This window comes from Serinus canaria, chromosome 12, assembly GCF_022539315.1.
Source record: "Serinus canaria isolate serCan28SL12 chromosome 12, serCan2020, whole genome shotgun sequence".
NCBI classification, from domain to species: Eukaryota; Metazoa; Chordata; class Aves; order Passeriformes; family Fringillidae; genus Serinus; species Serinus canaria.
Genome location: NC_066326.1, coordinates 16,666,730 through 16,691,110, shown reverse-complemented (window position 1 = coordinate 16,691,110; position 24,381 = coordinate 16,666,730). Strand labels below are relative to the sequence as shown.

The window sequence follows — 24,381 nt, the reverse complement described above, 5'->3', positions numbered from 1 at the left end:
CCAGGAATAGGGGCCTGACATTCCCTTCACTTTAAATGTTTCAGCATCTTAAATCTCTTCAGTTTTGCTGCTAACAGCACAATATGCTCCAGGTTCTTTTCCCAGACTTCTCCTTTGCTGTTCCATGGCTCCCAAAGCTCAGGGTGGCCAACCTCAAGGGGTGGCTGGCCCTGAGGAGATGTCATGCTGTCAGAGAGGTGGTCTTGGTCTTCAGCTGGACTAGCCTGGGGCCAGGGCTGTGTGCCCTGGGCTCCCAGAGGCCATGGTCTGCCTGGAGAAGATTGGGTTCATCAGAATGACACTGAGGAAATAGCCTCGGGTTGTGCTAGGGGATGTTTAGATTGAATATTAGGAAAAATTTCTTCACTGAAAGGGTTGTCAAGCACTGGAACAGGCTGCCCAGGGAAGCAGTGGAGTCACCATCCCTGAAGGGATTTAAAAAATGTGTAGATGTGGTGCTCAGGGACAGAGTTTAGTGGTGGCCTCAGCAGTGCTGGGATAACAGATGGACTCCATAATCCCAAGAGTCTTTTCCAATCTGAACAATCCATGATTTTAATCTATGACTCTAAATCCCATACCTATGGGACAGCAGAACTGCGACAGCCTTGTCATCTGCATCCCAGGAGTCTCCAGGTTATGATGCGATGCTGGAGATGCCTTGCAGATGGTGGTGGCCAGGAGCAGCAGGGCTTTCCCACAGACACATCTTCACTTCTGCAGCAATTCAGCCCAGGAGCAGCCATCCAGCCCCACACTCCCCAGGGAGCAGAGGAGCAGGAGGGCTGCTCCTGCAGGAAAGAGGCAGGTGTAAAACATCCTCCCACACCCAGCACCCTGCAGCAGCCCCTGCTCTTCACACAAACATCTTAAGAATACATTAGGGCTTTGGAGAGCCATTTAAAAAATCCCTTTCAGCACGGTAATATTTAATTACTGCTTAATCAAAGAGAAAGTCTAATTAAGGGGCAAGTGCAGCCTATTGTATCTTAATGATTGCATTTGTCTTCTTTTATTTCAGAACTCATTCCCGTGCCTCTGAATCAGATCTGCTTGCCCCACTCTGCTGTGTAATTATTCCAGACCGCAGAAGGAAATGTGATTGTGTGACACAAATTGAAACTGTGCCTCATGGAAATACACAACCTTTCATTTTTCATTCAGGAATCCCATTTTTCTTTGCCAGAGCTCCCTCCCTGGTGCAGGCAGTGAGGGCAGGGCACAGGGTATAGAGGATGGGTTGGATGTGTCAGGGCAAAGCTCAGCTCAGTTCATGCCCATACCTGCCTGCCACACCACCACACCAGCTCCCAGCATGGTCCTGAAGGAGCTTGAGGAGATCAGCTTGCCTTGATCTACCCAGCCTGCCTCACTCAGATCTTTTACACCCTTCCTGAATGGGACATTGGATATCCTCATGATGTCCCAGCCTGCTAGACTTTGGTGACTAGGGAGCTTTGCATATGTGACGGGCACAACTGCTTTTGCACTTCCAGAGAAAAAGTCAAGCCAGAAAGACCATGGAAGGCCAGCACTGGCCACCAGTGCTGCAGATGCTGAGTGCCAATCAGGTCCCATTCAAGGAGCCCATGGAGAGGCAGGTGTAACTGCTGGTGTGATCTCACCACCACGAGGCTTAGGGCTCCTCCACAACCAGACAAGCAAAATACTAATCTATTCCATGGGGATGCCCATCCCTGGAAGTGTTCATGATCAGGCTGGATGGGGCTTTGAGCAACCTGGTCTAGTGGAAGGTGACCTTGCCCATGGCAAAGGGGTTGGAATGAGATGAAGGTCCCTTCCAACGCAAATCTATGATTTTATGATCTGATGTCTCTGCAGGTTGGTCTGAGGCTCCTCCCTGAGGTTCCTCCCAGCTGCGGCTCTGCAGCCATTCCTCTTGGCAGCTGCCCCAGTTTGAGCAGCTCACCCTGCCATCCTGCTCTCGTAGATGTGACAGCTCGACTCTTCATGGGACTGCACTGGAAAGTGGATAAGGGAACAATCTCTATTAAAAATAGCTCTGCCAAAAAGATTGTGGAGCTCTACTCTGAAATGCCCGTCGTCTTTCAAAGCAGGCAGGAAGGCCAGGGTACAGCAGGAAGGCAGGAACCAAGGAAAGGCAAGCAGAGAAAGCAAGGTCCTTGGGCTTTGCCAGCTGTGAGAAGTGCCTGCCAAGCCCCAGAGACACTCAAATTGAGAGACTGGGATATGCTGAGTTTGCATTTTCTCTTACTAGCTTTTCCTTCAGCACCTCTGGGGTCTTACATCTGAAGAGACCCTGCTGACAGTCCTGCACCCTGCTTCAATCTGAACCCCTGTGGAAAATCACTGTGAGGTTATGGCAGAAAAGCAGGGAAGGGATAACTGAATTTTCCTGAGCTGTGGGAGAGCCTCATCCCTGTCACAGCCAGTGCCACGTGGAGCTGTGTGTGAGCACAGACCGTGCTGCAGCAGCCAGCGTAGCATTTGCCATCACAGCTCACACTGGCTGCAGTGAACGCTTCAGCAGCAGCAGCTGTGAGCTGCCCAGCTCCCACATGCACATGAGGGAGAGAGAAATCGTGCCCACGGCAGCTGTGGGAAGGTGGAGGCAAGCAAAGCTGCCCCTGCCAGTGGGAATGCCTCTGGTAAACCATTCTGACCTCTTGGTTCCATCTTTAAGAGACCTCTGCAGCCCCATCAACCCCAGAATTGACAGATGTCATGTGTCTGAGGGCTAAATCCCAGGGAGATTTAGGATGTGAGGATGCTGAAGCTGAGGCCCTCCCAGCCTTGTGCCGGTGCCCCACGCTCTGCCGGTGACAAATGATCCGTCCCTCTCCCGCAGCGTTATCAGCTTGGTGTTTGGTTATCCCACAGCACCTCTGCTCCCTCTCACAGGGACTGGCTCTGAAGCAGCTTCCTCCTCCATATAACCTGGCCTCAAGCATTTCCCAGAGAACACGGCCAAGGGGATTAAGCTGCCCCTGAGAAAAATGCAAACACTGGAGGAGTGGCTGCTTTGCTAACAGCTTGTAAATCCCCATTGAGATTAACCAGATCCCACGAAGATAATAATAATTAGGCTGTATTTAGTGCTTTACATGTCCAAACCCATGGATGCCCAGGAAGCCAGGGTGCCCCTTGTTCAGGTGGAAAATGGGTAAGGAGCTTATGGTGAAGGCACAGCAGCTTCTGCCTGAGTCTCCACACTTAAAGATGCTGGAAACCTTGGCCCTGATCAGGGTGGGGAGTAGGCTTTGCTTGGGACTGAGGCTTGCTGCCTTAGAACTGTGGTGGTGGGCATGGGGGGGTTTAACCAAGTGGAGCACAGTTATGGGGAGCTGGGAAGATGAGCAACACTGCTGGGATGCAGAGTGGGCGCCAGGCGGAGGAAAGCATCAATAATTAAGAAGAGGGATGAAACCAAAGTGTGCCTGAGATGCCATCTGAAATGAAGAGGCGCTGGCACGGCAGGGGACGCTGGAACACAGCCAGCCAGAGGCAGGGGGGTGAGGCCACTGGGGGCTGCCCAGCTGGATATCAGCTTACGGCCTTTGAGGGTCACTGCCCTGATTCCTCGGGCTCCCTGCTTTCTTTGCCTCCAAAAAACTGGGATTTCCAGAAGAGTCACAGGAAAAGTGGGTTTCTGGAGATACAATCAGTGCTGCTGGGGTCACAAGAGGCAGGACAGAGCCCTGGGGGCAGGGCGTGAGGGACTGAGGGAAGGCAGCTTCGTTTAAGACATTGCATCTAAGTGGGAATGACCATGGCAGCTTTCACCTGTGCACCATGTGAGTGGCAGCAGGGGATGCTGGATTTGGCCACAATTCCTGCCAGCTCCGCTGAAGGGGCAGCAAGTGCTGTGCCCATGGCTGCCCCTGCTCCAGCCGGGGGGCGAGGCAGGGTGGATCAGCAGTGAGGGCTGCAGGGATGGGGGTGTGCCTGGACTCCCCAGAGCTCCGGAGCTGCCTGGCAAGTGGCCACAGCCGTGCTGGCCAACCTCCACCGGGTCTTACCCTGCAATTGTTTCAATTTACTAATGGGAGACAACAAAACTGTAATTTACAAAAATAGAAGTCTTCCTGCATAATTCTGGTCAATGTTACCACTTGGCAAGTTAATTAAATGCTGAATTCCCCAGTGACGCTGGGTTTTTTTAATGATGGAGCCTGAGAGCTTCAGCATCACAGTTAAACATGAATCCTCTGTTCAGTGACTTGGAGGTCTGAGAGGCTTGGTGGGAGCCAGTGGTGCCAGAAGCTTCCCAGCTTCCCCAGTTAGCTGCTGGTTACCAATCCCACCATCCCCATCAGCCCGTAGGCCCTTTGGCTCAACCTCTGCAGTGCCTGGAAGATGCTCAGCCATGGTCTTTATCCCCATGCAAACTGCTCCCCACAATCTGACCCCTGGGACTCTGCCCAGTTATTTATGCTCTACAGCATTATTTTACACAATCAAAACAGTATCTATTAAAATACTGGGACAAAAACCTGTACAAAGTAAGATAAGCAGCATGAGGTACAAGTATCTCACAAGGCAGATTTCATCTCCCAGCATTAAATGCAGTGTATCTCACCAGAATATTTCATTTATTTGCTGACAAGTACTGTGCAGGGCTCATCACTGTGACAGATGGATGCCTGGAAAATATGGAAAACACTTCTGGTATCTGAATCAAGATCCAAATTAACAAGAACCTCATAAAATCACTTCCCAAGCCCTCTTCTCAGCCCCACTAGCAGGAAAGCTCCCTTTAGGAGGGCTCCTGACAAGCAGACACCTTTCACACACCCTCCCACAGCAGAAATGGGGACATCTCACCGTGCGATCCCAGTTCCCTAACACTCTGCATCCTTGTGCTAAGAACACTGCAGCTCTGACCACGCTGTGCATGCTTTTTAGCACTGTGTTGAAGGAAAGGGACTAAGCCATGCTTGATCACTGGCTGCCAGGGCTGTTTCAGACCCACCTCAGGCAATGCCAGGGGTCTGCCTGGCAGGTTCCCCACCTTCTAGGTGCTCTTGTGCCCTTCCCTCTCTCAGCTCTCTCAGCCAGCAGCCTCCCCAGGCAACTCTGGTGCTCACTCATTTCACATGACAATGCCTGAACACTGGCTGATGCTCACTCCTCCTTGGATTCTGCCCATTCTCCCAGCTGAACTCTCCATAGCCCCCCCAAATCCCCTCCCCACACTTCTCCAAGCACCTTTGACTGAGCTGCCAGAGGTTTGGGACACAGAAGGGGGAAGGGGGTGTGCTGACCAGTGCCAAAGGCTCTTCTCTGGGATTCTTGATTACAGAGGGGAGGATGTACAACAAAATCTGACATGGGAATGTTCACAAAGGGTGCTTTGAACAATCATGTGCCATCAGCAGACAACCACAGGCCTGGTTTTACCTCCACCCCAGCCCTTATCTTTCCTAGGAGGCTGAGGCAGTGATGGGATTTGAAATGAGGGCAAGGAAACAAAACCTGCGCTGTGACGATGGAAGCACCAGAGATCAGGAGGAGAGATGGAGCACACAGAGGAGGTGCTTGTGAGATCTGCATCTGTGGTGGGAACAGACCAGAGGGAATTCAGCTGCCCCAGTACCAGGAAGGGACTGAAACTGGGGGCAGCATGCACAAAGGGGCATCCCTGGGGAGAGCATTGGAGTTGTGTGTCCCACACCACCATTGACAGCCACGCCCAGGACAGACGGCAGAAAGTGTAGGGTACTTTATTACCTTGATTGTGCCTTTTTTTTTTCCTCTAAAACTACCTCAAGAACCCGCTCAAGCTAGATGCAGAACTGTCTGCATGTGTGTTTGCTAATGCACACATGCTAATGCAATGCTGCTTCTGAAGCTTAGCATGTGTGTAGATGCATACACATAGATAGAACCTGTAAACAAAAAAGGAGCACCAAATGGAACCCCCAAGCAGCGGTCAGCAGAGCAGGTCGAGTCTCTGGAGTCCAGTGGCCACACACTGATGCCTGCCAGGCTGGGGGAGCCAGTGGAGCTCCCCAGGCTGTGGAGCTCTCACAGGCTTCCCTGTGCCTGCCTCCCTCACCCCCAGGTGTAACACCACTCCCACCTAAGGCCACGGGCTCCCAGCTCTATCTGCAGGGAAAGGCAGAGAGGGGACTGCACTCACCTGGAGCAGCTGAGTCTCCTCACCTACCAACTGCTCCACACTAATTGACTTCATTACCATCAACTGGGCAAGTTTTAGCAGAACCCCGGGCTTGCAGATCAGCTCCCCTGAAAGCCACCAAAGTTATTTCAATCCCTTGCTATTTATAGCATTTGACTAAGCCACCCAGTGATGTGTTTTCCAGCAACAGACTATTCTTATCTGTTCCTGTGGCCTGTCTCAGGCTGATGGAGTTGATGGTCCCTCCCCAGCTCTATTTTAAATGTGTGTGATGTATTGATGGCCTTCACACTGCAATAATGTGATTAAAAGCAGCACAGGGTAATGAGCTCGCTGGGATGAGCTCTGCCTCTCAGGGCTTGTTTTCTGCTTCCCATCTGCTCCACTTCATCCCTTCTCTGTGCTGGGACCTCTCTCAGGTGGAAAATAGACACAGAAAGAGAGGATGGAAGAAGTTGCACACAATGCTGAGCACTGGAGCTGCTGCCAGCATGTTGGGAGAGAAGGACAGGGGCAGAGGCATCTCCAAGCCCCATGACAGCTTCAGGGAAGAGGGTGTGTATTGTACCAGTGCTCTCTCCCCAAATCTACCCAGAAGGGGCCTGGAGCCAGGTGTCAGCTCCACAACCCATCCTCTTTACTGGTGCCACGGAAAGGGGAAGGCAAGTAGAGATGGGCAGCCAGACAACAGCCAGGTGCCAAAATGGCCATTGCTGTCCTGTTCCTTGTCTGTCCCTTCCCCTTGCACATCTCATCCCAGGGATTATGCTCCCTGCTCCTGGCTGCAGCAGGGATGAACCAGCCCTCCACAGCAGAGCCTGAGGGTCAGCAAAACAGCTCCCACAGGGGCCCCCACCCTGCGGCTCGATACTGCACATAGTCAGCAGAGGATTATTCCAGCTGAAAGTCTTTGACTGATGAGTAATAGCAATGCTACCCTCTGCTCGCCTTCGAGGAACAGCTGTGCTCCTGCCAAGTGCAGCTTATTGCACTGCACAGCCGAGGGCCAGGGAGCGCCAAGGGGAAAGCGCCGCTCGCCTCTGCGGCCGCAGGAGCTGCACGTGGGGCTGTCACCACCACGGCCAGCCCGGACCACCTACCTGGCTGCAAACCCCACCGGCCCTGACCTTGGGTCAGGGCATCCCATCCTGGGCAGTACCTCCTGATGAAGGAGTGGAGGCGGAATCATAGAACTATGGGATCATAGAATCCCATAGTTCTATGATTCCGCCTCCACTCCGCAGAAGTGGAGGCGGAATCATAGAACTATGGGATTGTTTAGGTTGGAAAAGAGCTCTAAGATCAAGTCAAACTGTTACCCCAGCAGTGCCAAGGCCACCACTAACCCAAGTCCCAAGTGCATGTCTTTTAAATCCCTCCAAAGGTGGTGATTCTACCACTTCCTTGAGAACCCTGTTTCAGTGCTTGACAAACTTTCTGCAAAGACATTTTTCCTAATATCTAATTTAAACCTCCCCTGGCACAACTTGAGACTGTTTCCATTATCCTAGCACTTGTTACTTGGGAAAAGAGACCAGCCTCCTCCTGGCTACAATGTCCTTTCAGGTAGTGGTAGAGAAGTTGAAGTTTCCCCGAGCCTCCTTTTTTCCAGGCTGAGCCCCCCCAGCTCCCTCAGTTGCTCCTCAGTTGTGCCCGAGACCCTTCCTGGGCACCACTACCCACTGCAGTAAACGGATGGACTTTTTGGAGTGCTGACCTGTGGACAGGTATCCTGCTCTGCTGTCCCCTGGACTGTCCCAGGGCTCCCAGCAAGGGTCCTTCCAAAATCTCACTTGACAGAAGCTGAGGAAAATGCCACCAACTTCTCCATGTTGTCAGGAACTATGGTGTCAGTCAAGCTCAGATTACTTTTTGATATCATTATTTCACTGTTAGACCCCAAAAATTTTATTCCCCAGACCTGGGAAAGAAGATCACCTTGACGGACCCAAATGCCAAGAGGTCAGTTGGACAACCTGTTTGGGACATCTGGCTGGGACCCCAGAATAAACCCCTGGCTCTGGCATCCAGCTGAAGTCTCCACAGCCAGCAGCTCCCACCCTGGAAGCTTCTCATCACCTGCATCCCTGTGAAGCCATAGCCATGAGCCAGATTCCCCCCTGCTCATCCCTGCTCATCTTCCATCCCCTCCAAAATTAGGGCAGCTGCTGTGGCAGGAAGCACCTTCTGTATTTTTGGGGCTTGGAAAAAAAAAAAAGGAAAAAAAAATCCTTTTTGAACGGCAAAAATGTTTCTAAGTCAAAGGATTTAAACTATTTTGCAATCAAGGAAGTGTATTTCCAAACGAGCTGAAGGCGAGAGCCTGGGTGCTGTGTGGGCTGTGTGAAGGGGCTGCTAAAAAAGGGTACACAGCTGTCCAAAATTTGGAAACCGGTGCTTTTGCAGAATATATATAGACATCCCTCCCCACTCAACATATTTCCTTCCAGTTCATTAGATTAAAAAAAAAAAAAAAAAAAAAATCAGTAGGATATTGAGAGCACTTTGATGCTTTTGGCTGGCCTAAAAGCCACAGGACCAGTTCCCAGGGCTGTGGGTGAGCATCCATTGCCCTGGCAATGGCCTGCTGAGCAACAGGGTCACTGCCATGCTCCTGCACTAACACAGACATCCAGAGAGAAACCAGCTGCCTTTGGGAACGGGAAGCAGAGGTGCCAGCTCCCAGCAGGGCAATGGTGGTGGAGATAAACATGAGTGAATTTCCCTGGCGATGGTGAGAAGGAGCCAACCCCCAACCTCCTCCAATGGGCCATTCTCTCTGTTCCTATCAGCCACTCCCATCTGCACCTGGTCACCCCTCAACACTTTGGTCCAAATTTCACATTTCGCCCTTAATTTCCCACAGTTGCCACCACTGGGTAGCAGCTTTGGCACTCATTTATCTCTGCTGTTATTTCCAGTCTGGATGTGCTCGTGTTTTTTCTTGACCATTGGCTATCACCACACATCTTCTGCCACCCTGATCATTACCTGACGTTTCCTTCTGCAATGAGCAGGTGGAGATAAAACTGCCCCTGGCCTGGGATGGACTCAAGATGGAGCATCTTTCCAGAGAAGTGAGAGAAAAGTCACGTCCAGGCTGGACAGCTGGAGGTGCAATGATGGGAGGTGACACGTGAGCACGTGCTGAATATTTAAGAAAAAGAAAAATAGGAGGAACAAGAGAGCAAATCTGATGCTGAAAGCAGTTTTCATTTTCCTTTTCACTGAGCCTTACTATTCCTCTCTGTTTCATCTTAGAGAAAGAACTAAATTAACTACCAGCTCAGTTCCAAGAGACTGGATCCAAATGGATGAAGTATTAAGAAGATTTTCTGTTCACAATAAAATCCAGGCAACAGTATTAAAGCAGCAGAGGGTTTGGTCTGCTTTTCACAGATTAGCTATGGCTGTCCCAAGGACAGCAAGCTCTAATTTTCCCATTTTGTTCCAATGTGACATTTATGGAGCTGTCTGGATCATTTACAGTCATTGCAGACCAGACTGGGATGATCATCATCTAACCATGTAGAAGAGAGGAATGCAGTTCTTGTTCTCTACCATGTCCAAGCTCCCTGTCCCTTCTCACCCTCACACAGACCAGTTGTTCCCAGCACAGCCTCCCTGAGGACTGCTGGGTTCCGACTCTGTTACTGCTAGGGGTGCACCCCCTGAGAAGCTGCATCCTCTCAGCAAGCTCCAGAGCCATCCAGCACAGCTCCCCCTCCAGCAGCCAACCCCACTAGCACTGAGCCAGGAGTCTACTCTCCCCAAGTGATAACAAAGTAATATATTGTTCATTTTTGTCTGAATCGATCTGGGCATGCATTGTAATTTACTCTGTGATCGGGTACTCCTTAACGAGATTTATCAGCCTGCCACCAGCCTTATCTTTAACAGTGCCTATTATCAGGATGTATTTCTCAGCCAAGGTTAGCAGCAGCAGGAGCATCTCTGAACACCAGCTGCATGATAATAATCCCACAATAACGCCCAGGAGATGTGAAGCAGGTCCAGCAGAGCCCATATCCCATCACCATGGGCCCCACTCCTATGCTGTAGGTGCAAGGTGTTCCTCCTGGCTATTTCACACACGTTTGACACAGGAACTGTGACTCCTCAGAAGCCATTTGAACCTGCATGCAGATTTCAAGTCTGCAGCAAAAATAATGCCTGCTAAGGAAAACCTGGCCAACTCTGCAGAAAACAAATACAATACTCTATGTGGTTTTCCAACTGAATGGAAGAAAATCCAAGGAAAGCTAAGTTTATCAGAGGAGTCTTATTTAACCAAAACCTTCTTTTTTCATAGGCACTAGTGTTGACTAAAATATCCAGCCATACAACTAGCAATTTGCTGCATCTGATAAAGCAGATTCAAGCTGTCTGATTGCTCTGTTTTAAATTGCAGAGAGCCCCAAGTGTCTATCAGACACTCATTTCTAAACCAGAAGAAAATCAGCATCTCGGGAAGCTTCAGCTTCCTCCCCCTAGGAGCTGCTTCCTCTATTCCCTCACCCCAAAGCAGACCAGTAGCAGCAAACTGGGTTTGAACCTCTTTCATGATCACAAGGGATCATTTCAAAGCAGCCTGGAGAGCCATCAGTGGTATGGCTTGGAAACTGAGGAAATGACAAACCAATATCCTGCAGTACCTGCACATAAAGCTTTCCAAGCTTTAAACATAGCTATGTTTTTTAATATTATCCCAAGAGACAACCCTGTGTTGGCAGAGACCAAAACCCCCACGTGGAGATGGCTGAGGGTACCCAGGGCTGTACTGCTAAGAGCCACTAAACCCCTTTTCCCATGGGGAGCAGATGCACCACTGGAGATATTGCTGCATGCATGATTTTTGCCCTGAAATGCAAGTGTGCCTAGAGGACTCAATGCTTTGGTTTCTGTGGGCAGTGCTGCTTGACCACATTAAATGACTGCTGCTTCAAAAAAGCCCATGCACCCCACTCCAGGCTTCAGGGCTGTGAGTACTAATTCCAGCACCAGAAATATTTTAATTAAATGAACTACCTTTATGGAATAAATCAAGTGATAAGCTTGAAAAATTAACTCCCATAATCTTTCATGCTGCTGTGCAGGTCAATAAACTATTACACTAAAAGGCTGGGAAACGTTCTAGAAACATGAGCTGTTACAATGGAGATGGATGAGCCATTTTACTTCCCAAATTATACACAGCAGCATCTTTCCACACTCATGCCTTGCACACCCTCTCCCAACCCCTCACCTGTTGCCCATGGCAGAGCTGGAGTGGCAGGGCCAGCATCTCCCACCTGCTTGGGCTACAGCTCCCAACCATCCACCCCAGAACCATCCCCCATCCTCACCATCAGTCCTCACCTTGAGCGTTTCCTGACTCCCTCCAGCCCACATTTTGGGCACTGTGATGGAGTCAGGAATCATGAGCTGCCTACAGAGGGATAATGTGTCTTGGTGGGGCCAATTCAATTTTCATCAGCTTTGGAACTTATTCTAAACTTAAGATTTTTTTGAAAACCACCTTATTTTAACTTAAACCTCTGTTAGGAATAGCTGATAGCCACTCAGCTGGCACAGGGTGATTTGATACCCTGACCTGGATGGATGGTCCCACCAGCAGTGCCCAGTCTCTCTGGAGCCAGGAGGTAGGACCTGCTACAGCTGCTGGGGTGGAAGAGCTGTGATTTTCCATCTCAAGAGTAAGTGCAGCAAGAATGAAGCTGAGAAGCCAAAAGGAAATGAAATGGTGAAGTTCACATAAAATGGTTGCTTAAAAAGAAAAAAATTAGAAAATCATATGAATCACTTATTTACTCAATTTAATATGAACTGTGAAGGCATTTCCTTCCCCAGCTGCCCCTTCTGCAGACAGACAGATTCCTGTGGGACTTTGTGGCTCCTGAAGCCACAAGAGGAACCACCTCACTTAAACCCTTTAAGTAATTTAAGAAGCTCCACTTTAAGAGTAGTTCAGGGCCACTGCAGAAACCTGCTCCTCTAAAGGCTGGCAACACTCCCCTGACTTCCAGCCTGAAGAAAAACCCAGATTTGTTAAAAATATTTCTGCCTAGCTCTAGTTTGCTCCTCTTCTCCTCATGTCCTATTTGCTCTCGGCAAACAGATGACTGTTGGTCATACTTAACAGCTCTGAGTAAACCAGGGAATTATGTAAAGAGGGGAATTTCACAGCTCCTTCACAGAGCCAGTGCGGGTGCTTGTTCCCAGCAGCCAGTGGGATGTGCTGTCGCAGCTCCCTCACCCGGGCCGGGCTCAGCCATGCACATCCCAGGATCCAGCCCCACAGCCTGGACCCTGCCCTGGCTTGGACACAGCCCACACCTGCAGAGCCGTGGGCAAACCCACACCATCAGCCTGGCCTCATACCCACACCCACACTTTGTGGGGTTATTCCCAAACCAAGTACCTGTAGGATTGCTTTTCTTTTTCTTTGAGAATATTTTGTCTCTGAGTCAACCAAACCCCTCTGAAATCAAGGCTTACTGCTTCCACAGACTTGGGAACCAGGTGCTCTTTAAGCTCCAAACAATTAAAATATCCTAACCCCAAAAAAAGCCCTAAAACAGCCCTTCATGTCAAAGCTCAGACACTGCTACTTATCTCCCAGGCATGACACAAATAATGGCCAAAGGCTGCTAGCTGTGGCATGGGACAATACAAAGCATTCATTGATCCCATCTGAAAATCCCAAAACAGATCTCTGAAATTAAGAAATCCCTATTATCGCTCCCAAAGGTGTCTCCAATTTCCCCAAACTCTCCCTTTGTGTTCCAGTGTTTTGCTGTACTCTCTCTTCCAGCATCCCAAGGCAATGAGGTCTCTGGGCTAACTGTGCAAAACTTCTTTTCCCCACCTTCCCAGCCTCATCTTTCTTCTGGGTTTTGGGTTTGTGAGAAACACAAAAGCAGATGAAGGATTGTGCTCTGCCATGTGTTAGGACACAGAGTGAGTCCCACTCTGTCCTGGGTGCAGGAATTCACATTTTTGGTGCAAAGAGGCCCCCGGAAAATCTACCTTTGAGGCTTTTCATCATTCCAGGGAAAAGGGTGGTGGAGGTGGTCCTATATCTATTTCATTCCAGTTAACTCCTTCACAAGGAAATCACGGGAGAGGGCATCAAGGGATGAGAGCAACATGAAGGACTTGGACTGTTCTCCAGAGACTTAAGGTCTCCTAATGTAGGGTTTATTTCACTTAAACTATCAAAAGATTTGAGCATCCAGTCTCAGCAAGTCACCATCTGCCCCAGGTGGGAGATGATCATCTCCAGGATGAGAAGACAAATCCCTTGCAAGGCATCACCCTGAGTGGGTACCACTCTTTCCATCAACTCTGGAGAGATACACCTGAAACTGGGGCGGGGAGAGGGGCAGATAAACCCTCCCCTTTCCTTCCCAGATGCACGGCATGGCCAGCAGAGGGTCCCTATGCCGAGCAGCCTGGGCAGAGCAGAGGCTCTCTGAGCCCAGCACCGCTCACCCGCAGCACGCTGCCTTATTTTAGCAGGCAGAGCAGATGGCAGTGGGAAGATGAGGAGGCAAAGCAGCAGTGAAGAGAACACTTTGGAAATAAAACCTCATGCTCTGCTGAGGGGGTCTGGTGCATTTTGATGGTTGTAGCCAGAATGAGCTTTGAGGCAGCTCAAGGGTTCACTGGTGGGGGACCTATAGCCATGGAGAGGAGAGACAGGGAAAAGCCTGCCCTGGTTCCCAAATACCGCTTGGCACAGACAGGGACAGCTGGCGCTGGCTCAGCACGGCCTCAGTGAGGCAGAAACAGAATTGAAATAATCCTCAGCAAAGGAGGCAGAGCCCTTGCAGAGGCTTCCAGCCCTGGTGAGAGGGTGCTTGGGCTCCACTGGCACCTGCTCACGGTGCTGGGGGAAGCTGGGACTGTTCCCTTCCTCCGTATCACCATGGATTTTTGACTGGCTGAGCCTGAACAGCTCTCAGGGCTGGATCTTCCCTGCCTGAAACAGGGGATGCTCTGCAGAGCACTCTGGGCTCTGCACCTCTCTGAGCCTCTGCAGAGCTGGGGACCATGGCAGCAGCACACAGGGACCAGTCCAGCACTGAGCCTGGACTGCAGGGTATGCTGGGGAAGATGGTTTGCTCACACCTGCCCTGTGCCACTGCCAGCACAGCACCCCGTGCCCCAGAGGGTGAACCCCACAGCATGGCTGCTGGGATGCCCAGAGATGCCATCCACATGGGACAAGAGCCGTGACATCCCAGCTTCCTCCTGTCCCCTTCACCCTGTCACATCCACTGTGACCAGCAGCATAAAGCACAGCAGTAACCACAGCGTTGTCCCCCAGATCCCTGTGCCTCCACTTTGCCATCCAACACACAAAATGTAACTACAGCAGCTGCACCTTTCAAATTGTTTCTCTTCCAAACACCTCAGAAAGTTGTTTCAGTTGCAAAGTATTACCTAGGGCTTTCTCATCAGATTCTTAATTAGCTGAAACGATTTTCTTTGCTGGGGAATTGCTTCCAGGAGCTCCTAAAGAGCTTTAAAATCAGCTCTAGGAACAGCCTCAGAAGAAAAATGCATTTCAGCTGGTCAGTAAGTCCAGCAGTAGGCTACAGCTCTGCCCACCCCCACCCCAGCAAATTCTATTCTGCCACACAAAGAATTGAAACAATTTTTAAGAAAAAGTTCAATATTTCCTTCTTTTGGTGCAGGAGGGTCCCCTGGCTGAGCTTCTCAAGCTGCTGTTTTCAGGCTGGGGGCACATTTAATTCCTGGATTCCTGGCATTGTCCTTGCTGGGAATTCCAGCTCCCCGCTGCTCTCAGCGCACCTGTGCTTGGCTGTGACTGCATCAGGACTATAAACCAACCGCCATTCAGTTTGCAAACAACAATTTAACAACCAATGTTAAATCCAAGGAGGATGTTTTTTTTTTCAAACAGAAGGTGCCAGCATTCCTGTTAATAGGCTGCTTACTTATAACAGCTCATTTTGTGTACTGCCTAGAAGATCTCACTTCTCTAGGTGCCATTTGAAGCAACATATTTAGAAACTCTTGGCAAAGTGCAAAGGAATAAATAATTTTGGATGTCCTTTTGCCAGAGGACAGGCACATGAGTTCCTACTCAGTTTCCTGAGAGTGTGGCTATTCTCCCACTTTAAACTTTGTGTAAATTTTTTATCAATTTTCTTACGCCTGGTCAAGACTGCCTTTAAAATTTGGGGAATTTTACATTAAAATTAATTGGGTGGCAGAGCAGCCACTTGCAGGTGGAACCCCGTGTCATCACCCCCCCCCCCCCACCGTGCTGGAGGTAATCAGTCCCAAGCAGACATTGGCATTCCCTCTAGGAGATCATGGAATCCTAGAACAATCTGAGTTGGAAGGTGTAGAGGGTGACCTTGCAAGCCCAATGAGTTGCAGCTGGGTCAGTTGCTGACGATTGGAGGCGGGGCCTGATCTTAACAGGCCACACCTGTAATCAATAAGAACTAGTGCTATATAAGAGTAAGGAAAGAGGAGTGAAATTACTGTGAGGACCTGGAACAGTCAATGTGTAGAGGAGCTGCCTGTATCAAGAAGGTAAGAAGCTCTGATAATATGAAATCCTCGTGCTATGATGATGAAAGAACCTTTGCTAACTAAGACAACAGGAAGGGACATTCAAGATTATCTAGTTCCAGCCCCCTGCCATGGGCTGGGGCACCTGCCACTAGACCAGGTCAGTCCATGCCCCATCCAGACTGTCTTGAACACTTTCAGGGACAGGGCACCCAGAGCTCCTCTAGACAATCTGTGCCAGGGTCTCACCATCCTTGCAGCAGAGAGAAATTCAGTTTGCACTGGAGCAATCAATGTCCTTAGGAAGCAGGCAAGCCCATGGAGACACTGGAGCCCTTGCTGGAGCCCTTGCTGGCCCTGCCTCTCCTAAGCTCTGTCAGTTTCTCAAGGGACATTTCCTAATAACTCTCCCAATTTCTCTGAATGATCACACATTTGATGGAGCATTTTATCCCCTGGTGGCTTCTAAATATTGCCTATGCTTTCTAAATATTGCAGGGTGAACACACAAGGGAAGGAAAAGGGGAAGCCCAAGCTCTGGAAACACCTTTCCACTTGCTCACAGGAGCAGGAAAGGGATAAAAATCGAAGAAGGAAAGGAGTGCAATCATTGCTGGATCAAGCATAAGCATCTCTGTTAATGCCCTGGCTTACAATTACAATCACGTTAATAATGGCACCTCCTGGCTCATCCCTCCTATGCTCCCAGTGGTTGGAAAGGAGCTAGTTTACAGCCTTATGTGAAGAAAGAGGCTATGGAAGCACTGGGGTTTTTAAGGAATCCTGTCTCACCACCAAGGAAGCTGCAGAATGGCTTCTGTCTGCCCGGTGGAGCAGCTGCTCTTAGGCACAAAAACCCAGGGACACATAGGAAAAGGAAGCTGTTTCAGATGAAATGACAGGGGCAGGGATATGATCTGTGCTGAATTGGTTGACTGAGGGCCAGGAAATGAACAGGGAGTGGAAAATGTGAAGAAAGTGCAGATTGAGGAAGCCAGGGTTCACAAGGTCCTGTGGCAAGGCTTTTAAGTAGGTAAGAGGCAGATGAACTCCCTGGAGTGGGTCAAAGTGCGTGTTAAGGTTTGGTACCCGACTCCTCCTCATGCCAGGATGTAGGTCCCCAGAAGCCATGCAAGAATTTCCTCTGGGAGAAAAGAAAATTAGCATAAATAAACCTATTTCTAGCATCTGGGGCTTTGCCACCCAGCACCTGCCCTGGGGTGCCCCATGGGGACCCACCTTCTGCGAGTGTCTCACACCTCCAGAAGACAAACTGTCCCTGTGAAACATTTTCCTCTCAATTTCCATGGCAAATGTCAACCAAAAAGTCATTCAATCATGTGTTTCCACTCAGACCTTGACCCCTGTGACAGAAAAATCATTGGAAAGATGGCTGTGAGGTGGCCACAGGCCACACTAACAGCTCCACCACTGAGACTGAGAACCACTACACATTACTGGGTAATGTAAGAATGAAACGTTGCTCAAAATATCCATTCAGAGACCTTCCCAAGCTGAGTCTCAGTATGCTTCAAAGAATGAGCTTGCTTTCATTTTCTAGTTCACTTTGGTGTTTATTTTTGCTTCAGGCTGGTGCCATCCACCTTCCCCAGCTCATCAGCCCAGTAACCAGGCCAGGGGGAGGAGGAAGGAGCAGCTCCCTAGTGCACCTTCCTGCTCCATTCGGCTTTCTGCCTTTTCACATGCTGTGAGGTTTTGTGCTTAAATTAGAGGCTGAAGTGCCCTGGCTCACAGTGCTTGCTCCTCAGTGCTGCCCAGCAGAGAATGGCTGCATGCAGGGAATGCTGCACTGGAGCCCAGCTGAGTTCTGGGCACTGCAGCACCCCGATTCCCCCAGCAGCATTAATTATACAAAGCCTCCCTCTCACCACAGAGGAAGGCTTTGTTTCACAGGAGAGTAGAGTTTATGCTGCAAAGCAGGGAAACCTGAGGAAAGGAATGATGGTGAGGGCCCAGCTCCCCATCCCACATCTCCTGGCAGTGCCACCTGATGGGACAAGCTTGTGTCCCTCCAGCAAAGCCCCACCAGCAACCTGATCATCCCTGCCCATGGTAGGGGCATTGGAACCAGATGGGCTTTAAGATCCCTTCCCACCCAAACCATTCGGTGATCCTATGATTTAATGGAGGAAGAACAGGAACACCCAGCTGGCCACCTCCTGAGCAGTAATTTTTAAACACACCAATAATGCCATTTATTTCCATAGAAGTAAATGTCATTTCTTCCCTTGCCCAGCAGTGTTTTCTCAAACAGCCAGTGTACTCCCTGGGAGATGGGATCTTAGTCCTTACCTCGCATGGCTCACCCCAGCACATGTGCACTTGGGGAAACAGGGCATCCCAGCACACAGCAAGGGCTGAATCCTGAACTACATGGTGTGTGGAACACTGTTAAACCAGGGTGAGCCCCTGCATTGGCTGAGTTGTAGATACCACAAACTGTCTTTCAGGTCCTGCTGATCCTTACAGAAGGACACAGCCTACAATAGCACACACTCTGATAAAGGCTTGGACTTTTTTCAGCAGCACAGAACCAATGTCCTTCCAGGGCCCGAGCTGCCCATGTGGGCTTGTCCTGCCCATGGACTTTACCAGCACAGTTTGGATGTGGCAAGAAAGAAATCAACATAAGAGCCTGGCCTGAGCTAGCAAAACCCAACAATCACATCCCATCATCAGCATTCCCACTGGATTCTTCCCCAGCATGGCCACACACTTCACCACTGGTAGCCCCTCTCCTCTCATTTTGCTCCAAGGACCTTTCCAGATCCTAAAGTCTGTAGGATACAACTGCAAAATGCCACTGGGTTCAACAGGAAAAACGATGGTGCTTTGGTAAGAGGATCAATACCAGCAAACTCAGTCTGAGATGCTCCCATCACAGCTGGAAAACTGAGCATCTCCACTGCAACCCAGCCCTAAAGCTGTCTCCTCCTCAGCCCACTCCGAAATCCACTGTTACAAAGCCAATTAAACGCTTGATTAAGTGTCCCAACATGTTCCCAAATAAAGCACTAATATGGCATGTTATTAAAAAAAATAGAAAGAAGAAAGATCCAGGTTGTATAGTGGTCTGTGAGCCCATCAGGATAAGCTGTGGCTGCTCACAGGGGTGGAAATAGGAGCTGAACAGCCAAATTTCTCGCCATCTCCCACTAAAAGAGCTGCCCATCACAGCTTTAGACAAGACTCTGATTTAGGTGGTCCCACCATCCTCATCATCTGCTGCTGGTACCTGTTCAGGGACCACCAGCCTCCACAGTGCTCCTCAGAGCATGCTGCTCCAAAGGATCCCTCTGATCCAACTACCCTCACACCTTCTACCTTTGTAAGAGCAGTGTCTACCACAACCTCCACCAGTGGCTCCTGCTTTGGGCAAGGGGCACACACTCCATGAAGCTGTTCTGAACTCAGGGGTCAGTGCTGCCATGTCCTACCTGACTCCAAGGAGCCATCTCATAAAGCTGACCATCACAAACATGATCCAAGTGTGATCCAAACCCCTCTGATCCAAGCACTTTGTCTCCCAGGATAGAGATGGCAATAACCTCCTGATGTTGGGTACCAGCCCCTGCCCTGGGGACTGATTCTGAGCTTCTTCAGACACTCATTATTCAATGCAAGGCACAGCAGGAGCAGGAATGAGTGCCCAGGCTGTCCCCATTCCCCTGAGAGCTCCATGCCTCCTCTGTACCATTGCTCTCCTCTTCCCCTGCCTCCCTCCATCATCTCCTGCTCTTTGCTGCACCTGGCACAGCGTTAGAAGGGTGGCACAGGAACCCCCTCACTTTTCCCCCATGCCAGCTGTGCCTGAGTGAGGTGTCCACTGAAGTCTGCACCAGCTCCTTGTGAGGGGACTCTGGGGAGCTGGGAGGACATCTCTGCGTTGGTGCTGCAGTGGACATCAGTGATACTGCCCAAAGCAGCAGAGAGGCACAAGGCTCCTCGAGGCACAGAGCTCCAGGGCTGCCCCACCAGAATGGCTGCTGGGCCTGACTTGAACAGCAAAGGCAGAAAACCCTATGCCAGAACCAGGTGACCTGAATTTTGTGAATGAACTGGTTTTTTTTTCTCTCCAGTACATATTTTTATGAAACCCTTTCTGATATCTATAAAACACTATGGCAGCTTTAGCTTGTCCTGCTTCCTCTCTGTGCTTCCACTTTGCCTATTTTTGCTGCCTTCAGCCTTTCATGTGCACAACAGTAACTCTTTTCAAAGCTTCTCAAGGTCAAGAAAGTCCCTAACAGGGTGCATTAGGGCAGTTATTGATCTTCTCTCAGCCTTTCCCGGAGCTGTTCCAAACTGTGAAACCTCAGTCGGGTGATGGAAAGTTACTCAGGCCCTTCAGTGTTGGTGAATTTTAATATTCATGGCACCCAACTGGTGAGAATATCCAATCCAGTGCTCTTGCAGTGACAGCCCTGTATGTCTGTGTCCATGTCCCTGCTGCAAGATCATTGTCCCTGTCTGTCTGCTCAAGGATGCCTTGAGCGACTTTCTGAAGGATGAGTCTGTGGAAGTTTCATGGACAGAATACCATCACCCTGAGAAGCAAATCTGCAATACCTACCAAAATAAGCATTTGCTGGGAAAAGATGTCAAAGTTTAGCTGGGGACAAGAACTGCCATGAAGACCTATTCATGTTATATAGGCAAAAAGCATTTCCCCAAATTTTTCCTTGTGACTTTCTAGGAAACCATAATCAATATCCCAAGGATGAAATTTCACTACCAATTAAAGCAAAACCCCCAGCAAAGTGGTGGCTCCAAGAGCTCTTACAGACTATTGAGAAGGACATCTGCAGTGGAGACTCAGGTGTCACATCGGCCCTGCTGTCACCTCAGCTCCAGTACCACGGGCTGGCCCAGAAGCAATCCTGACCTCCACAAAACCAAAGGGCTGCCTGTTGTAAGCCCAAATCTTTTGACTGCCTGAGCCACAGTGAGCACTCAGGCTTTGATCCTGACATATCCACTCACTTCCCAGCAAGACAGCTCTGGAGATACCTTGGCATGCTGGCCCTAGCAGCTTGCTAGCCCAGGAGCACAGCAATACAAGAGACAGCAGCTCCAAGTCCTAGGGCACAGCAAATGTGCTCTGGAAAACCAGCCTGGCATCGGGGAAGCACTGTTCACTTCAAATATATCTTCATTTAAAAGGCAGAAATCCTCTACTTCGCTCAGCCACTGTCACTCCTCTCCAAATATTGTTCAGTTTTATGAACCATTGAAAACAATCTGCAGTGTGGGCAGCGGCTGCCTCAGAAGTATCAATCAGCAGGGTCCACATACAGCTGACATTTGTCCCTTAATAATATAATTGCAGCTAAAACAAGAAAGGAACCTGGAGCTCTGGGCTTTTTTACTGATTAAAGAAAGGAACAGCAGTTCTTAAGATAACTTTAAAGTGGCCAGAAGCTGAGAGCAGGAACAGCAAGGCAAACCCCAGTGCATGGAGCAGTCCCAGAAGTTCCAAAAATACAACCAGCAGAAGACAACAGCCAGCAACAGACACAGGGCTAACTTCTAATGGGGTTCTGCAGAAAATCCAGCAGTGAGGTCCAGCACAGAATCATGGACTGCTTGAGTGGACCACCCACAGATGCTCCTCATCACCCATGAGGTAGGACCCCACTCTTAATTCAGACTGGCTTGCAAGGTTACAATGACTCCAGCCCCACTCCAGCCCCGGGTCTGTAGGAGGAGCTGTTGGGGAGCCCAGTGCTGCCCAGCCCAGCAGCAGGAACCAGCTTAATTACAGGAGGTTCAGTAGCACGGAAAACTCCTGAGTCACAGCAAGCTGTTAATTACCAGCCTTTAACAGGATTTGAGGGCTCAGGCCAGCGAAACCGCCTTCCTCTCGTGCAGAGCTGCTACACAGAGCTCTCCATTTGACTTAAGTTTATGTGACTGACCCAAATATTCATACCCTCGGGGCTGGGGTATTGTTTAAAATCATGATTTCTGCACAAAAATCTAGAAGTAACCCAGCAATTGCTGCACCCTGTGCCCTGCATCTCTGGCTACCTCTTTCTCCTGCAGAAAACTCCAGGGTCCAACCCCTTGCTCACCTTTCATGAGCGGCCCTTTGCTCTTCCTCTTGTCCCTGGAAAGGTGACTGGGCCATCCTAGAGCCCATCTGAGCTCCAGGGACACTGCCAAGCTGTCATTGCAGGACACTCGACTCAGGAAAAACAGCCTCAAAAGGGTGACTGACAACAGCTGCTCCCTGCTCCATCAGGAGCTGCAGAACATGTCCCTGCTGCCCTCTGAGCCTGGCAGGAACAACAGGACAATAATACGACCCGGATTCCTATGGAAAAATGATGCCTGAAAACTTTAAACTCCTGTCCCTATTTGTCTACCTGTCATCCTATGAAGGCAGGCAGGTCTTTGGGAAGCATTTCTGATCATCCCATGAAGGACACAGGGCTCTGAGATGGAGATCTGCTGGATCCCCAGCACTGACACCTGTGCTCCAGAGGGCAGGAGGCAGGCTCTTCTTAAGGCACATATATCCTGCTTTTCCTCCTTGGAAGGAGGGGGGAATGGCCCCAGACGCCAGACCGGGGCTGGAATTTCCACCCCAGGACAGTGCTGAGCTGGAGGCTCTCTTAACCCCGCTAATCCTCTTTGCTTAGGAGCTAATTACATTCCCAGCGAGAGCAGGGACCCTTGGGAAGGGAGCAGGGAGGAGAGCACAATCGGGGGTTGAACACAGGCTCCTCCCGGCAGCGAGGGCAGGTGAGGCAGGAGCCGGACGCTCCTCCCTGCTCCCTTTTTAATCTCTTCTCTGAAACGTATGTGCCGACACCAAGATAATTTTGGCACAAAATCTTTCCTCGGCTCTCCTTCTCTAACCCATCCTCTGGCTGCCGGCAGCAACACCCTGTTCTGCACAAAGGCTGATCTCACGGAGCTTTTCCCAGGCCTTCCTCCCTGCAGCCGAGCGCAGGAGCTGCCGCGGCTGCTTCTGCAAGTAGGGCAGGTCAGCCCCATGCTCAGCATCAGCATCTCGAGCCTGAGCAGTGCAGCAGCCCACCCTGGGGAGCTGTTCTGCTCAGGGACCAATTTTATGCAGCACGAGCTCTTGGATTGTGATGAAAAAAAGAGGTCCGGGGCTTTCCAGAACGTGTTTGATACAGTGATCACAAGCTCCTTGCAAGAAATCCATCTGAACGGGCTGGGTTGCACCTGGCTGCAGGTACAAGGGGAGCAGCAGAAAGGGAACACGTCCTATGAAGGGCTCAAGTAAACACTGCTCCTGCATCCTGTGATACCACATCCACAATAATCAGAGAATCCCAGATTTGAAGGGACCTTAAAGCTCATCTCATTCCACCCCCCTACCATGAGCAGGGACACCATCCACTGGACCAGGTTACTCAAAGCCCCATCCAACCTGGCCTTGAGCACTTCCAGGGATGGGAAGTCCACAGCTTCCCTGAGAAACCTGTTCCTGTGTCCCACCAACATGTGATAGGCATATACTGTATTATATATGCATATAATGCATGTAATAAGGAGCCCAAGAGCATCAACTGGTGAGACCAGACAGGGCAATGCAGCAGCACCACCTATGACAACCTAAGTGTTATTAAAAAAAAAAAAAGGGTTATTTTTACAATGCATGGGGAAATCAAGGGAAAAAAAAACAGTTTTAGCATCTGGATGGGGTATGGCAAGGACCACAAATCAGTAAGAGGACCCTCCTGAGTGTCAGGTGCCCATTGGAGGTCACAGCCTGGCACCTGGGAATCAGCAGTGCTCTGCAATGAAACTTGTCACTGCTCCTGTTTCAGGCTGGTTAATTAGGCAAAGGGGCATCCTGCCATGTTTATTTAGTAACACAACATGCATAGTTCATTTGTTCCTTAATGCAAAACCCCTGGAGTCAATTGGGGTCAACAGGGGTCACTGGGAGAACATCATGCAAGCACAAGGCCAATCACCGCTGCAAGCCAGCTCTTGCCAGATCACTCGTTCCCTCAGCAGACTCTGCCATAAACAGGAGGGATTTCCTATGTCCCCAGTGAAATGCCCAGCACTTGGTCTTCCTGCAACAGAAATCTCTTCCCTTCCTGTATGGCACCAGGCTGAGGCTGAAGGGAATTTGGGAGAGTCCCAAAGTGTCATCTCTGGCTTGAGAATATCTCATAGTACTGCTCCCAGGATGCAGCTCCTGGAGGAGGTGTGAGGAGGTGGGAGGAAGCTCCAGGCACCTGTACTCCTGGTATTTCACATAAACAGCTTATTTAAAGCTGTGTAATATGTATTATGGCAAGCATGCAGAGGAAGTGGAAGTCAGGCACGCTTTTGGGATTCCTCTGCTGGTCACCCAGAGAGGAACGGGCCACCACAGTCCACACACTTCTCCTGGGATGTACTGCCAAAATGCCATGCTTATCCCTAAACTTTTCACATGCCCTAGGCTTCCAGTTCCCACCAGCACCTTCTGATCATGCCCACCAAGACCCAAAGCCAGAGGAAAGCCAGCCTTGCTGGCAGACCTTCTGAAAACTCTGGGCTCAGAGGCACTACCCAGCTTCTCATGAGTGGGATACCCTTGGAGCATCCTTTACCTGCATAAACATCAGTTTACAGTGGAGCAAAGACAATAAGAGAAGCACAAGTTACCCTTTTCTTTGGGTGCTCAGCACCTATGCAGCTCAGCCAGTGAG

General features: G+C 50.1%; 1 protein-coding gene across 1 annotated transcript in view; it reads right to left on the bottom strand.

Annotated features, from left to right (window-relative positions):
* The window catches only part of BSN (bassoon presynaptic cytomatrix protein), an 89,329-nt gene that overhangs the window by 16,576 nt on the left and 48,372 nt on the right, over positions 1–24,381 (bottom strand). The window lies entirely within an intron of this gene.